Here is a 17325-nt window from a genome sequence, read left to right as displayed (position 1 = left end):
AGCAGACTTCTCACCCTTTCCTCCAAATAATCTTAACTTTTACATATTTATATTTTTGTATTGACTATTTTCTTTAATTATCTTTTACCCCTACTATTTGTTTATTACTAGTACCTTTTTATAATATTTTTAGTTACTACTGCAGGATTTATGTCTACCTTTAAATATTAAATATTAATTCATATATAGAATTCATATATATTCATAGAATGAGACTCTTACAACAACCTATTTCCAACTTCTCCCTCACATTCTTGTGATGTTGTTGTTATACATTTTATTTTTACATACATTACACTTCAAAATACATTATTATCATATTTACTTTAGACAGTTATCTTTTGGAGTGAATAAGAAATGAAATTTATATTTACCTTCATTTTTACTGTTTTTGTTTTTTCAAGTTTCTGTCTGGTATCATATTATTATCCTGAATATTTTTTTAACATCTTTTGTAGCAGAGGTCTACTAGTGATAAATTCTTTCAGATGTTGAGTATTTGGGGAAAAAAATGTATTTTACCTTCAGTCTTGAAAGATATTTTCACTTGGGACTTTCTGAGCTTCCTAGATCTTTAGTTTGATGCCTTTAATTATTTTGAGAATATTCTCAGTCTTATCCTTTCAAATATTTCTCTTCTTCTCTCTCCATATTTTCCAATTATACAAATGTCAAAACATTTGATGTTCTTTCATAGCTTTTGGATATTGTTACTTTTTTCTCATTGTGCTACAATTTGAGTAATTCCTATTGACCTATCTTCAAGGTCGTTGATTATTTCCTCAGCTGGGTCAAGCCTACTATTGAGCCCATCAAAAGAATTCTTTATTTCTGATGTGTGTCTGTGTGTGTGTGTGTGTGTGTGTGTGTGTGTGTGTGGCATTTCCATGAGACTCACTTATAGTTTTGACCTCTCTACTGAAATTTCCTATCTGTTCATATACATTGTCCACCTTTTCCACTAGATCCTTTAACATTAACTATAATTGCTTTAAAGTTCCTGAATGATTGTTCTAACATCTTAGTCATCTTTGAGTCTGACTCTGTTGATTGTTTTTTCTCTCAATAATGGGTTTTTTCATTGTTATTATGACTGATTAATTATTAAAATTTATCATAATTATTTACTGAATGTCAGATATGTTACATACAGCAATGAGATCAATAGTACTCACGCTTGGAAACAGGCATGCCACTTCTTTGGTCAGGTCATCAGTGTCAGGGATTGAATTAATCTAGTAAATGTAAATCAGGAGAGGCTAGAAATGTGTGCATGCACTTAGACCTGATCTTTTGAACCTCCATCTTTTCATCTAGCAATAATGGCTCCTCAGCTATTCCTGAGAGTTGCATACAATGCTGCCCTTTCCCAGTTTAAGTCTTTTGCTCTGTAGGACATATGGTTCTGAGAAGTGGGATTTTGCACCTTTCTCACAGGGGCTAATCCCCTCCTCCATATCTGCCTTAGTGAGGATGGATTTCTCTAGTCTCTTGCCCTGACCCCAGACTTTCTTGTGAACACATGGTGAAGATTTATAGAAGAGAGCCTGAGAAGGATCCAGACTCCTCTTGTATGAGGCAGTCCACAACTTCTCTTATTTCATGCTAGCCCATATTCAGCTAAATGCTCACAAAAAGTTAATTGAATTCTTCTCACTCATCTGTATGGCAGCATCCTCTCTTGTTTTCTGTCACAGAAAATGTCACAGTCCACTGGTCTAGTTTCTCCTTGGAGAAATCTCTTCCATTACAGAATTTGCTTGCTCTGTGACCTCAGCTCTCTAATAGGTCAAAAAACAAGATCTGATTTTGTAGTTAGCTGAATTTTTCTCAGTCTTAGAATGGGGAGATGTTCTTTCCAACTTTTTATCCTAAGTGGAAGTGAAACCCCTCTATACTTTTGTACACTAGTAATAATAACAGCTAATGTTTATTACATACTTATTATGTGCCTGGCATAGTGCTATGGGATACATGGAATAGCTCATTTAACCTCACCATTGGACTTCCCTAGTGGTCCAGTGGTTAAGCATCCACCTGCCAATACAGGGGATATGTGTTCGCTTCCTGGTGTGAGAAGATTCCACATGCCGTGAGGCAAATAAGCCCACGTCCACAACTATTGAGCCTGCGCATCACAACTACTAGGCCCATGTGTAGCAACTACTGAGCGTACAGGGTGTAAATACCAAAGCCCACATACCCTAAAGCCTGTGCTCTGCAGCAAGAGAAGCCACCTCAACGAGAAGCTAGCACGCTGCAACTAGAGCCTAGCCCCAGCTCACCGCAACTAGAGAAAACCATGTGCACCAACGAAGACTCAACACAGCCAAAGATAAATGAATAATTAATTGATTTTTTAAAATCCTCACCAGATTACATCCATTTCCTAGGCTGGGAAATCAAGACAACAGAGCAATTAACTTATTTGGCCAAGGTCTCACAGCTGCTAAGTGGCAGAAACTTAACACAAGCAGAGGCAGCGTGACTCAAGAGCAGTGCTCTGTGACAGACAGCCTAGAGAGGTGGGATGGGATGGGAGGAAGGTTCAAGAGACATGTCAAGGGGACATGTGTACAACGATGGCTGTTTCATGCTGATATATGGCATAGACCAATACAACACTGTAAGCAATTATCCCCCAATTAAAAAGAAATAAACATTTTAAACAAGAGCAGTGATATGATTCTATAACGTTGCCTCTGCCCTGCGAGCCCCCTGAAGACAGGAACGAGCCCTTATTCTTGTGCTGATCTTTCCGGCATGTATCTCGGTGCCTCAATTCAAAGGAGGCAGTCAGTCAATGTTTGTTGAAGGAAGGAATTAACTGCCTTTCTTCTGCCCCTGAAAGTCAAAGTGAGGTTTGGAAGCAGTGACCTGGGGATGGGCTCACCTGGTCTTGTTGTCTGCCCACCTTCCTGTCTCACATGCAGGAACTATATGTCATATTACATGATGAGAAAAAGTCTCTAGTACCTTGAACAATCTCCTCCCCATGCTGAACAAGTCAGTTCATGACAAGAAAGCAATGATTAATAGCTTCTCTGCCAAGTGATGCTTGCTTGATTAAGAGGAAATATGGTCCATATTTCATGTAAGTTTCCCTAAACTTCAAACACATAGACTCAAAGTTTAGACTCTGCTCTATCGAGCTATGTCTTCAGACTGTGTGTCTTTACCCTCCCCTCATCTCAACTAAGCAATGAAAACTTAAAGGTCAGAATCTATAAATTGTACTTCTCTGTATCCCACATAGTGCCTAGCACAAAGCTCTACAAGTACCTGTTGAATGAAGGAATAAAAAAGATTAATTTCAACTGCTCCAGTGTTGCAGTCCAAACAAACCATGGCAGAGTGGCATTCTTCCACTAAATGCTGGAAATTTTTAAGATACATATAATTCAAAGGCTTGGCACCAAACTGTTCCAGAGGTAAATCACTTTTATCCAAGATGGGTGAATGTCAGTTCTAAATCTGTGTATTTGATATTCTCCTTCTGATTCCTCATTCTGAAAGGCCACTGGACTTGAGAAATATATCATCTGGGTTCTTGCCCAAGTTTTTCCATTTATTAATATCTTAAAAAAATAGTAGAGATAATGATATCTTATATGCTCAGTTGTGAAAATTGAATGAGTCGACAAAAGCAAAAGCACCTCAGAAAGTATAAAGTACTATACAAATGTCTGTATTTTTACTACAGTCTTTCCCTTAGGTCAATGCCTTTAAACCCTATGCTTAATTGGAATAATAATAATAATGGGCATCCCAGGTAGTTCAGTGGTAAAAAAAAAAAATCCACCTGCCAAGCAGGAGACATTCACTCTCCGGGTCTAGAAGATCCCCTGGAGAAGGAAATGGCAACGCACACCAGCATTCTTGCCGAGGAAATCCCGTGGACGGGGGAGCCTAGAGGGCTGCAGTCCCTGGGGCTGCAAAAGAGTCGGACATGACTTACCAACTAAACAACAGCAATGTTAATAATAATAAAAACCAATTTTTATTTAAGGCTTATAGGATTTTAGGTGATAATCTATATCAACCCTTAAAAGTCCTATATGAAAAAAAGTCCCTATGTGCTCACTTCAGTTCAGTTCAGTTCAGTCACTCAGTCATGTCCGACTCTCTGTGACCCCATGAATCACAGCACGCCAGGCCTCCCTGTCCATCACCAACTCCAGGAGTTTACTCAAACTCATGTCCATCGAGTCAGTGACACCATCCAGCCATCTCATCCTCTGTCATCCCCTTCTCCTCCTGCCCCCAATCCCTCCCAGCATCAGGGTCTTTTCCAATGAGTCAACTCTTCGCATGAGGTGGCCAAAGCATTGGAGTTTCAGCTTCAGCATCAGTCCTTCCAATGAACACCCAGGACTGATCTCCTTTAGGATGGACAAGTTGGATCTCCTTGCAGTCCACGGGACTCTCAAGAGTCTTCTCCAACACCACAGTTCAAAAGTATCAATTTTTCAGTGCTCAGCTTTCTTCACAGTCCAACTCTCACATCCATACATGACCACTGGAAAAACCATAGCCTTGACCAGATGGACCTTTGTTGGCAAAGTAATGTCTCTGCTTTTTAATATGCTGTCTAGATCATAACTTTCCTTCCAAGGAGTAACCTTCTTTTAATTTCATGGCTGCAGTCACCATCTGCAGTGATTTTGGAGCCCAAAAAAATAAAGTCTGACACTGTTTCCAATGTTTCCCCATCTATTTCCCATAAAGTGATGGGACCAGATACCATGATCTTAGTTTTCTGAGTGTTGAGCTTTAAGCCAACTTTTTCACTCTCCTTGTTCACTTTCATCAAGAGGCTTTTTAGTTCCTCTTCACTTTCTGCCATAAGGGTGGTGTCATCTGCACATCTGAGGTTATTGATATTTCTCCCGGCAATCTTGATTCCAGCCTGTGCTTCTTCCAGCCCAGCGTTTCTCATGATGTACTCAGCATATAAGTTAAATAAGCAGGGTGACATTATACAGCCTTGACATACTCCTTTTCCTATTTGGAACCAGTCTGTTGTTCCATGTCCAGTTATAACTGTTGCTTCCTGACCTGCATATAGGCTTCTCAAGAGGCAGGTCAGGTGATCTGGTATTCCCATCTCTTTCAGAACTTTCCACAGTTTATTGTGATCCACATAGTCAAAGGCTTTGGCATAGTCAATAAAGCAGAAATAGATGTTTTTCTGGAACTCTCTTGCTTTTTCAATGATCCAGTGGATGTTGGCAACTTGATCTCTGGTTCCTCAGCCTTTTCTAAAACCAGCTTGAACATCTGGATGTTCACAGTTCACGTATTGCTGAAGCCTGGCTTGGAGAATTTTGAGCATTACTTTACTAGCGTGTGAGATGAGTGTAATTGTGTGGTAGTTTGAGCATTCTTTGCATTGCCTTTCTTTGGGATTGGAATGAAAACTGACCTTTTCCAGTCCTGTGGCCACTGCTGAGTTTTCCAAATTTGCTGGCATATTGAGTGCAGCACTTTCACAGCATTATCTTTCAGGATTTGAAATAGCTCAACTGGAATTCCATCACCTCCACTAGCTTTGTTCATAGTGATGCTTTCTAAGGCCCACTTGACTTCACATTCCAGGATGTCTGGCTCTAGGTGAGTGATCACACCATCGTGATTATCTGGGTCACGAAGATCTTTTTTGTACAGTTCTTCTGTGTATTCTTACCACCTCTTCTTAATATCTTCTGCTTCTGTTAGGTCCATACCATTTCTGTCCTTTATTGAGCCCATCTTTGCATGAAATATTCCCTTGGTATCTCTAATTTTCTTGAAGAGATCTCTAGTCTTTCCCATTCTGTTGTTTTCCTCTATTTCTTTGCATTGATCGCTGAGGAAGGCTTTCTTATCTCTCCTGGCTATTCTTTGGAACTCTGCATTCAAATGGGAATATATTTCCTTTTCTCCTTTGCTTTTCGCTTCTCTTCTTTTCACACCTATTTGTAAGGCCTCCTCAGACAACCATTTTGCTTTTTTGCATTTCTTTTCCATGGGGATGGTCTAGGTACTATCATTACCTCCATCGATACAAAGAAATTCAGAGACTCATTAAGGTTAAAGGGCTGGGTTAAGATCACATGGGCTTCCCTGGTGGCTCAACTGGTAAAGAATCTACCTATAATGTGGGAGACCTGGGTTCGATCCCTGGGTTGGAAAGATCCTCTGGAGAAAGGATTTACATGTGGGTTTCCCTGAAGCTCAGTTGGTCAAGAATTCACCCGCAATGCAGGAGACCCCGCTTGGATTCCTGGGTACGGATGATCCCCTGGAGAAGGGATAGGCTACCCACTCCAGTATTCTGGCCTAGAGAATTCCATGGACTGTATAGTCCATGGGGTCACAAAGAGTCAGACACGACTGAGCAGCTTCCACTTTCACTTAAGATCACATAGTAAGTTAAAGAGTTTGAATTCAAACCCAGACAGTATGATTTCAGCATCCCAGCTCTCAATCATAGCACTCTGCTGTCTTCTAAAGTGAAAGAAGAGATTTTGTTAAGTCTAGTTATGAGAAAGCTAGTGAGATCACAGGACATCTGATGAGTCCAGTCCTTGATCCTCATCCATATACTATCCTCTGATTATCTACTATCCCCTGATTATCTGCTCTACTTTTATTGCTTATCATCTATATGCTAATAGTATTCAAACCTCTGTCACTCTGGCCTCTAGAACCTTCTGTCTACCCAACCACTCAGTCATTCATTCAGCAAATACCCACTGAGCACCTATGTGTCAGGCCTGAGCTAGATGTTGGATGGAGCATAAGACGAAACACCTGATCTAATGGAGTTTACATTTTACTGGGTAGAGACAAACAATGAATAACTATACTCATTCATTCATTAAAAATAAATACAATGACTTCACATAGTATTGCACCATATAAATGTTTCCAGGGTAATCATCCCAAAAGAGGGAGAATCTGTCAGGAAGCTGAATTGCTTTTTCTAACAGACTGAGAAATCAACAAAGTCATTCACCTCATTAAAATGAAGTCACTAGAGCCAAACAATGCATGTTCAAAGGGAGGAGAATCGGGTCCCATCTTTTGATGGGAAACATGTCAAAGATTTTGCTGATAGCCTTTAAAACCATCACACCAGCCATTTTCCCCATCCCTTGGAGGGCTATAAACATTTCAGCTCCCATAGTCAAATCTGGCAGGTTTAAGAAAGTATGCTCTGACACAAATTATAAATTCAACTACATTTGTTAAGGAATAATTCTAGAATCCCAAAAAGCTGGCCCTGTCCACCCTGCCCATTCCCTTTCCTCTCCTGAGCTCAAAGCACCCACTCTTTCATCATGACACTGCCTTGAATGGTTATTTTATATTTCAACCCATATAAATGTAGAACTTTGTCTTTCTGGTTTCCTCATTTGGATCACAGATTCCCAGAGGTATTAAATATGTAACATAGTTATCATCTGAGTATCTTTCACAGTATTTCAAAAGAAACTATATTCATAGATCATGGAATAGAGAAGAAGAAATGAAATTTTCTCTTTTTTTCTTTCTGAGAATACCTGTTTCTCTAAAACCCACTTTAGGATATATGCACTGTAAGATAACACATATGCGCAACCAGTGTGGATCACGATACAAACTATAATGAAACAACAGATTCTCCAGTACCTAGGAAGTCATTAGAGATCACCTAGGGTACAACCATCCTATTTTATCCTGAAGTTTTAGAAGTCTTGCTTTATTTAATTCACACAATAAATTTATGAGGAAGGTACTATTATATTTCCATCCCTTCCATGAAAACAAATGAAGCTAAGAGCATGATATTCCCAAGTTTACACCAATCAGTAAGTGAGAGTTCAAATCTGCTTCTTGCTGAGTCCAAATCCAAGGACTCCATCAAGGAGGAGCTGAGAGTCGAGAGAGAGAAAAGGACTTGCCCAACATTGAGATTTGAGCTTTCTGAGTCCCAGTCCGATGTTCTACTCAGATACATAAGACAAAATTCTTTCCTCCCTAAATTCAAAAATTGAATCAGTTCACCCTCAACTTGAAATTTCAGACCACATATTTTGTCTTCATTTTTTTCCCTCTTGGAGCTGAATTCAAACAAGCAGAAAAGGGTGGGAGGGCATAAAAATCATAGAAAGAGGGAGCCTGTTAATACAACATCTTGCCACATGAAAAGGTCAAATGGTGCTCTGTTTCAGTCTGAATAGGCTGCAATTTGAGCAATCCCAGTCATGAAATATCGGGCAATTTTCTGACCTTTTTAGCAATAACTGCAAGTGCTTTGATTCTTGGGACATTCCGTGTCTGTATTTGAAGCTAACTAAAAAAAAGAAGAAGAAGAAAGAAAGGAAAAAAGTATTTCTTTAGAGATACTCTTCTCTCATGATATAAAATATAACTTCAGGCATGTGTTGTGGACACTGGTTTTTGGTTCTTCGGTTTGTTTGCTATGCTTTTTTTGGCTGCCAAGTATCTGAAAGTCCTTCCTATAACTATGAATGTTCCTTCTTAGGAATCTTGGTGGGAGGCAGGATCCACCTCTCACCATAAGGCTGAAAAGCAAGACCCTTCCTTTACAGTGATAAGCAAGACCCTTACATCTTTCAGCTAGGGGAGAAGACATGGGTTTGCCCAACCAGATGTCTCTACCCTAGTCTTTGAGTAAGAACCTAGTGATACAAATAGGCAGGAATAGAGGAGACTATTATGGATGTGGGAGCAACAATGGCAGCAGAAGCTTCAAATTCCCAAAGACAGCAGAGTCAGGGAGAGCACTGTCTGTCCATTGCCAGTGAGAGAATAAGCCACAGCACCCAACACTATACAGAGGGACAGCAGTGTCTTCACATGCTGGTTCTTAGCATGGTTTTGACCATGGATGTGGCTGTTGCTCATTATCCCTTTTTTCTAAACATATTCTGTGCCTGGATCTCCAATCTTCCCAGACATTCTATGAGCAAATCAATATTATTTTAATAAACTCCTTCCCTGTTTAAGTCAACCAGGAACAGCTTCTCTTGCTTGCAACTAAGAACCTTGATACATCAAAGAATAAAACTGAAGAGTAATAAAAAAAAATACTAGGGATGGGTAGGGGTAGAATTTTTTAAAGAAATTATATTTAAATGTACTTGAAATTTTTCATTCAACTGATTTATGTATAAAGGAGTCAATACATCCACCTGTTATCACATTTTTTCACAATTTGTAAAACAGGATCAAGATCCAAACTGATTCCCTATCCATATCCAGGTCTCCCTCTAGATAATCTCTTTTTTCTGTCAAGCTGTCAAGCCTCGTCATTCAGGCTTAAAACTCCACAATTATTTTCATCTCTTTCTTCTCCCTCATATCCGTTAACCAAATACTTTCTATCTTCCTTAGTAGTGACCTCTCAGGTCTCTTCCTATCTTCACACTTCCAATGGACAAATCTAATACAGGGAATTATCAACTTCTACATGAGTGATAATGTTCAAATTTCCCTACCTGTCTCCATAGTGTCCTGCGTCAAACTCATTTTCCCTAGACACTGTTTGTGCCTCATCACTCACAGATCAAAATCCTTGATGGCTGACCACTGCTTGCAGGATCAAATCCAAAATGTTCAGCATGACATATGAGATTCCTCATGATCTGATGCTTTCTTACTTTTCCAATTTGACCACCACGTGCTTCTTTTTTTTCCCATTAGTGCACACATTTAAATGTACTGTTCCCACCTGAATAAAATTGTTAACAGTAAATTTTGTTATCTGTAGAAAAATATGTTTTTCCTCTACAGAAAACAGAAGCAGGAGAGCCAGTCTGAATCCTCAAGGGAAAAAAAAGGTAGATGGACTGGAGCAGTACATATTTGCAACCTATTTAGAAATTTAATATACTGTCCTCAGATAGAGGACATATCAGATATTAAACTGGTAAGAACAGATACCACACTTGATCTTAGTTCAAAAGGCCGAAAAGCGATACCATCAGGTGTTTCTTATTCACCTTAATAGATTTGACCAAGGAACATATTTTGAAACATAAAATACTGATTTTTAAAATTAAATCAAGATATATAATGCATGCTTGAATTTAAAAGTACGGCAATTAAAATTTTTTTTAAATCCAAAACAAGTTGCAAGAAGATTTTTTTATAGTTACAATATTATTAATAAAATAGCCAATTCTAAAACTATATATCATGTAGAAAACATTTATTATGTGAAAAACAACTGTCCTATTAGAACTATCCATATAAATACTACAGAAACTACATAAATACTACAGAAACTATCCATATAAATACTACACTACAAGGTAGGTGTTATATTTCCATTTACATGTGAGGAAACTAAAGTCCTAAAGGATTGATAAACATATTCAAAAACATTCAGCCAATAAATGCACAGTGAATATTCAAATGTCATAAGTCAATTCTTAAATAAGAAGCATATTTTCTCAAAGGCAGATTACCACAGGAGTATAGCAACTACATAATAAAGTTATAAGTTTTAATGTGATATATGCTTTAAATGGTTTGTAAAAGGAACAATATTATTAGCATTAATTTCCCAACAGAACCTTAGTACATCTGATAGACTATCAGTGCTCTATGCACAATCCGTATTCCCTCTAGGAATTATATTCTACTGGATTTGGCATGGAATGTAGTACCATGTATTTTTATTCAGCACCTGGGTATTGCTGATGGAACAGGTCCATGATTATAGCTCTGTGAGATCCTGAAATAGGTAATAAATATGGAGTATTGATCATGAGATCTGGGTTATATTTCTTTTGGCTCTGCACTCTATTGTTGCATGACTTTGAATAACTGTTTTAGTGACCCTCAGCTGTAACATCTCTAGGTTAAAGAGGATAAAGTGAATGACCTGACTTTTCAGCACGTATCCCACTCATGAATGTGCTGGTCCAGGAAAAACTGAAAAGGCATATCTCACACACTCAGAGTGTTCAATTGGCAGGAACTGCCTGAAATTCTGGGGTAGGAAAGATCCTGGAGTCCTTAACCTTACTGAACTTCTCTCTTTAGTTTCAACTCAAAGGCTCCATAAAAACTTTCTCATCACTCTTTTCCACATTCCAGTTTTTATCCTTCTAACAACTCATTGCTTCATTCTGCCTTTTAGCATGATAGTAGTTTATCTATTTCTTTCTCAAAAGAAAAGTCACTGAATTGCTACGGGGCTGTAGTGAAATAACACATCTAAAATGTTTAGAACCAAGTAGAAATGCAATTATTATTTATTTCAATCTATTTGGTTTTCAAATTCTAGACATCTCAGGTGAAAATTATTAAATATTGGTGATGGTTGCAATAGTAAAGACGGACGAAGTGAAGCTGGGGCTCAGCACCATGGACAGCTCAGAAGGCATGCCAGAATTCGTGTGGCAGTTCTGACACAACCTGCAATATTTTCCTGCCCCACCTCTCTGTAAGGATAAGTTAAAGGCTCTCTGCCTTACACTTACGGGATCTCCCAGGCTCCGAGAGAGACATCCTTGTCTCTTCAGAGTCCTTAATGTATGCCATTGCCATCTAGCTCTCTCACTGCAGAATAACAGTGAAGAGTCCAGGCGCTGGGTCACACTACTTGATTTGAATCATGGTTCCCCCACTTACTAGCTGTGTGACGAAAGACAATTTGTGGGTATCTTAGTACCTTGGTTACCTCCTCTGTTAGATGAGATTAATTATCATGCCTAATTTATAGAATTCTAGTGAAGACAAAAGGATATAATCTACATAAAGTATAGCTTAGAATAGCCTGAAGTGAAGTCACTCAGTCGTGTCCGACTCTTTGTGACCCCATGGATTGTAGCCTACCAGGCTTCTCCATCCATGGGATTCTCCAGGCAAGAACACTGGAGTGGGTTGCCATTTCCTTCTCCAGGGGATCTTCCCGACCCAGGGATCGAACCTGGGTCTCCCACATTGGAGGCAGACGCTTTAACCTCTGAGCCACCAGGGAAGCCCTAGAATAGAATAGCCTGCTGCTGCTGCTGTTAAGTCACTTCAGTCGTGTCTGACTCTGTGCGACCCCATAGACGGCAGCCCACCAGGCTCCACCGTCCCTGGGATTCTCCAGGCAAAAACATTGGAGTGAGTTGCCATTTCCTTCTCCAATGCATAAAAGTGAAAAGTGAAAGTGAAGTTGCTCAGTCGTGTCCGACTCTTCTCAACCCCATGGACTGCAGCCTACCAGGCTCCTCCTTCCACAGGATTTTCCAGGCAAGAGTACTGGAGTGGGTTGCAATTGCCTTCTCCATAGAATAGCCTAGTACCAAGCAAATTCTCAGCTAAATTGTTAAACATTAGCTGTTAGCTGTCACCATGAGGCCACAGAACTGTTTCTAGCCTGGCCCCGCCATAGACTCATGTGGCCTCAAGAAAGGCCTTTACTTCCTCAACTAAAAACAAGAGTTGACCAAGGGCAGATATTCCCAAAGTGAAATGCACAAAACCTGAAATCTTCTTTCTTGTGTCCCAGTAATTTTTTCCCTATTTAACTTCTTTCCTTTATTTCTTCGGCATGGTCAACAGTCAGACCTGGAAGGGTTTGAGGATTCTGAGTACCCACCATAATGCCAGTCTTCCAGTTCAGGTCCCCCAACTTTAGCATCATAAATTTTGGATAACTCAGGGAAAAAAAGTCATAATGTTCTCACCATCCTTCTGTCCAGGTTTTATTTTACTTCCTCAGGCCTAACTGCAATCTTAACACTAACTATTGAAAAAGAGGCCCTCAGAAAAGGGAAAGAGGCATCAGACACCAGTATTTCCAGGCCATTGCTCTGCTCTCTGCAATCCGTCAAGATCTTCCTTGATCTCGCCAGTCATTCATTTCAATGATTCTAGATTTTTGTTTCATGTATTTGGATGGCCTGCATATTTCAATTTTTTATCATACCTTTCTTACTGAAAGTTCTTAAAACAAAGCCATATACATCTGAGACCCTGTGTACAAACCTGCTTATGCTTTCCCTTTAATCCCCAGCATCTTTGCCCAAGTGCTTTAGAAGTGTTACAAACCCAAACAGCTTCCTGGCCCACTGCAGCTTCTAACATGAGATCATGGTTTTAAATCTCAAAATCACAGTACACCTGGTTATTAATAGCAGGGGATTTCAGCTCAGCACAATGCTTTGGTAGATAGCCAGCAATCCAAGTTCAACATCCTCCAGGGTGTGAAATTAAAAGGAAAAGAATCTTAAAAGTCTGAGAGTTTCTGTTTATTTGACTAGAGTTTTAACTCCTTTTCTATACCCTCCATTAGTAAGATCATTACTATGGTTCAGGATCAATTTTTTGAGTGCTCCTAGAGCAACTGACTGTCTTATTCATCTCTATAGCCTTAGTGATTAGTAATTTAATAATTTCCTAGAGGAGATTGGATTATTCTTCAATAATACCCACTTCCTCTTCTTTACTCTCATAGAAGGAACATGTTTCATTGATGTTAGGCTTGGCCATGTGTCTTGCTTTGGCCAACAGGATTCTAACAGATGTAATATAGGCAAGGCTGAAAATGTGCTCAGGTAATTGGATTTGCTTTCTTGGATCTCTACCATAACCATGAGAAGAAAGTTTCTGGGCTAATCTACTGGTCCCAGAAGGAGTATAAGAAATATGGTGAGCAGAACTCAATGTCTCCTGCTGAGTCCAGCCTATATCAGCCAAGCCTCAATCAACCCAACTCATAAACTAAATGAATGCATGTTTTTATATGCCATTGAGACTTTAAAGGTATTCATTATATAGCACATCATACAACAGAATAACAGTAAAAGTTTCAATTAGTGAATAAATGAAAAAGCATCATGGCTGAAAATTTGACATACACCCTCTAGGGAAATAAGACAGAAACCAGGTTATCCATCACTGTGGAATTGTTCCAAAACCTGTTTCTCCTCCAGCTGGGGAGGGTGACATAAGAGTGCTATGGCCACATTTGAAAAGTTAGTAGACATAACCCATAACTTGTCATCACTCAACACAAGGTTAAATAAAAGGACAAAGTTTTTCAACTATATTATATATTCTCTTTCCCTCACCAATTTTGTCTCCATTCCACACACACACACACAAAAAAAAACCATTTTGAGAAGGGCAGAACTGTCCTAAAGTCATTCTGTGCTAGGGGAAAAACTTAATCTCTTCTGTAATAAAACTCTTTAGAATTTATAAGAATCAAAAATTCCCAATAAGCATATAATTGAACCTGTTTCTACTACTGTGGTAAAACTGGACTGAAAATTAAAAATTCATGACCTAGTATACTTTACAGAAGCTATGTTTCCGCTCCTTGGAAAAAAGTTCCCAATGCACTTAATGTAGCAAACAGAATAACACAAAAATTACCAAACCAGGTCAGATCCCTAGTACCCTTCAGCACAGAGTTCTCTGACAGTTGAGAAAACAAACCTGTCCTTGATGAAAAGTTAGGTTGCAAGCAAAAGACCCTTAGTTGCCCTTAATAAATCATCCTGGATCTGTCATTCAAGAAAGCTTCCCATAGAAGTATCTGGTACTAGACTTTTCCTGTGCTACAAACAACCATGAAATAAATAGGAAAGCAACTTTTCTCAAACACTGGACAAGAGGCAGTGCAAGAACTGCAACACCTAAGAGACAGGACACACATGAGCTGAGCTGCAAAATCACCCCAGCGATATGCCTGGGGACCATTTCCCAGTGTAGATGCAATGAGCTAAAATCCAAGCAGAGCATGGCGACCCTGCTGAGTGCAACTGGCCAAGATCAAAGTTTAGGTCAGCTGAAACAGCTGGAAACTGTGCAGCAGAGTACTGGAAAGGGAACAACTCTAACAGAGAGGCATCACAGAAGTTCATGTTGGGGTTCCCCAGAAGTCCTCGTCCAAAGCTGAACTCACAGGCACAGCCTGGGACTGTGCTTACTAGACACTGGCTGCTGTGAGCTTCAGCATGAAAAAGAGATATTAGAGATCAAGCAGTGCCTGAGGACACTGGAAACCCAGCCCAGGGTGGGTAGAAAAGCCTATTAACATTCCCATTAACTCTATAGACAGCAAGCCACATATCAGATAGTTTTCCTCTTAATAGCCAGGACATGGAAGCAACCTAGATGCCCATCAGCAGATGAATGGATAAGGAAGCTATGGTACATATACACCATGGAATATTACTCAGCCGTTAAAAAGAATTCATTTGAATCAGTCCTAATGAGATGGATGAAACTGGAGCCCATTATACAGAGTGAAGTAAGCCAGAAACATAAAGAACATTACAGCATACTAACACATATATATGGAATCTAGAAAGATGGTAACGATAACCCTATATGCAAAACAGAAAAAGAGACACAGAAATACAGAACAGACTTTTGAACTCTGTGGGAGAAGGTGAGGGTGGGATGTTTCAAAAGAACAGCATGTACTATCTATGGTGAAACAGATCACCAGCCCAGGTGGGATGCATGAGACAAGTGCTCGGGCCTGGTGCACTGGGAAGACCCAGAGGAATCAGGTGGAGAGGGAGGTGGGAGGGGGGATCGGGATGGGGAATACGTGTAAATCTATGGCTGATTCATATCAATGTATGACAAAACCCACTGAAATGTTGTGAAGTAATTAGCCTCCAACTAATAAAAAAAAAAAAAAAGAAAGAGTAAGGACTATGTCTATCCTAGACCCACCCTAACAAAGCCTTCAACCAGGCCCTAACTATATTCATAGGGAAGTTTAGAACCTGAATCCCACCACATTAGAGGGTCTTGGCTTTTCACAAATACGGCAAAAGAAAATATAAAACCAAATCTCCACCAACACTAGGTAATCATCCAGTAATTGAACTGGCTACTAAACAAAAATAAATCTCCTTCAGGGAAAGGAGTCTATAAAATATCAATAAACAATACAAAATATCTTTAAAAAACTGGAAAATGTAGTCATAGTGAAAAAAGTCAGTCAAGATAAACCAACACCCAGATGTTTCCACAGTAATTATGAAAACTTACTTTCACACAAAAACCTACACACAAATGCTTAATGCAGCTCTATTTATAATCACCAAAAACTGGAAATAACTCAAACGTTCTTCAACGGGTTAATGAATAAACAAGTTCTTGCACTTTCATCCAATGGAAGACCATTCAGCAATAAAAAGAAATGAATTATTGGATATTTACAATAATAAGGATGACTCTCAAAGGCATTATGCTGAGAGAAAGAAACCAGTCTCAAAAAAATTTTACACTGCATGGTTCCTTTTATATTACATTTGGGAAAAGGTAGAATCATCACTATAGGGACAGTAGTTACCAAAGTTTAGGGATGGAGGAAGGTTTGACCACAAGGAGGCAGCACAAGGAAATTTTCTAGATGATTGAACTTTTGTATATCCTATATCTAGATTTGTGAGGGTGGTCACACAAACCTATAGGTGTGTCTGTGTTAGTCTCTAATCATATCCAGCTCTTTGTGACCCCATGGACTGTAGCCCACTAGGCTCCTCTGTCCATGGGATTCTCCAGGCAAGAATAATGGAGTGGGTTTCTGTTTCCTTCTCCAGGGAATCTTCCCAACCCAGGGATCAAACCCAAAACTCCTGCATTGCAGGCAGATTCTCTACTGTCTGAGCCACCAGGGAAGCCCCATATATGTGTCAAAACTCATAGTACTGTGCTCCAAAAATGAAAATTTTACTGTACATTATTTTTTAAATAAAGTTTAAAGTCTGAAAGGAAAACGGATATAAAAGGAATGTTATAAACATCTTTATTCTAACAATAAAAGAAAAGTATTATATACGTGAACTGATCCGAAAAATGAGCAAAGGTTATAAACAGAGAATTCACAGAGAAGAAAATGAAAATTACTCTTAAATATATAGATATGTTCAACCCCACTTTTTCACTCATTGGATTGGCAAAGAAAAGAATTTGAGAATGTATCATGTTGGTGAGGATTTGAGGTCAACATTGCTGGTGGAAGGTCAATTGGTATAACCTAAATGGAGGGAAAATTGCAAGATCTATTGAAATGTTTTAAAAGTACATATGGTGGGCTTCCCTGTGGCTCAGTGGTAAAGAATCTGCCTGCCAATGCAGGGGACGCGGGTTTGATCCCTGGTCCAGGGAGATCCCACATGCCTCAGAGCAAATAAGCCTGTGTGCCACAACTATTGAGCCTGTGCTCTAGCGTCTGGGAACTTCGACTACTGAGACCACATGCTGCAACCACTGAAGCCCATGTGCCTAGAGCCCATGCTTCCTGACAAGGGAAGCCACCATAGTGAGAAGCCCGTGCACTACAAGGAAAAGCAGCCCCTGCTCACC

General features: G+C 39.4%; 1 pseudogene; it reads right to left on the bottom strand.

The window, feature by feature from the left end:
• Positions 1 to 9765: 9765 nt before the first annotated feature.
• On the bottom strand, positions 9766 to 9969 carry LOC133063055 (U2 spliceosomal RNA; annotated as a pseudogene).
• Between the last annotated feature and the right edge of the window lie 7356 nt (positions 9970 to 17325).

This window comes from Dama dama, chromosome 9 (assembly GCF_033118175.1).
Source record: "Dama dama isolate Ldn47 chromosome 9, ASM3311817v1, whole genome shotgun sequence".
NCBI classification, from domain to species: domain Eukaryota; kingdom Metazoa; phylum Chordata; class Mammalia; order Artiodactyla; family Cervidae; genus Dama; species Dama dama.
This window is presented reverse-complemented; position numbering and strand designations above follow the sequence as displayed.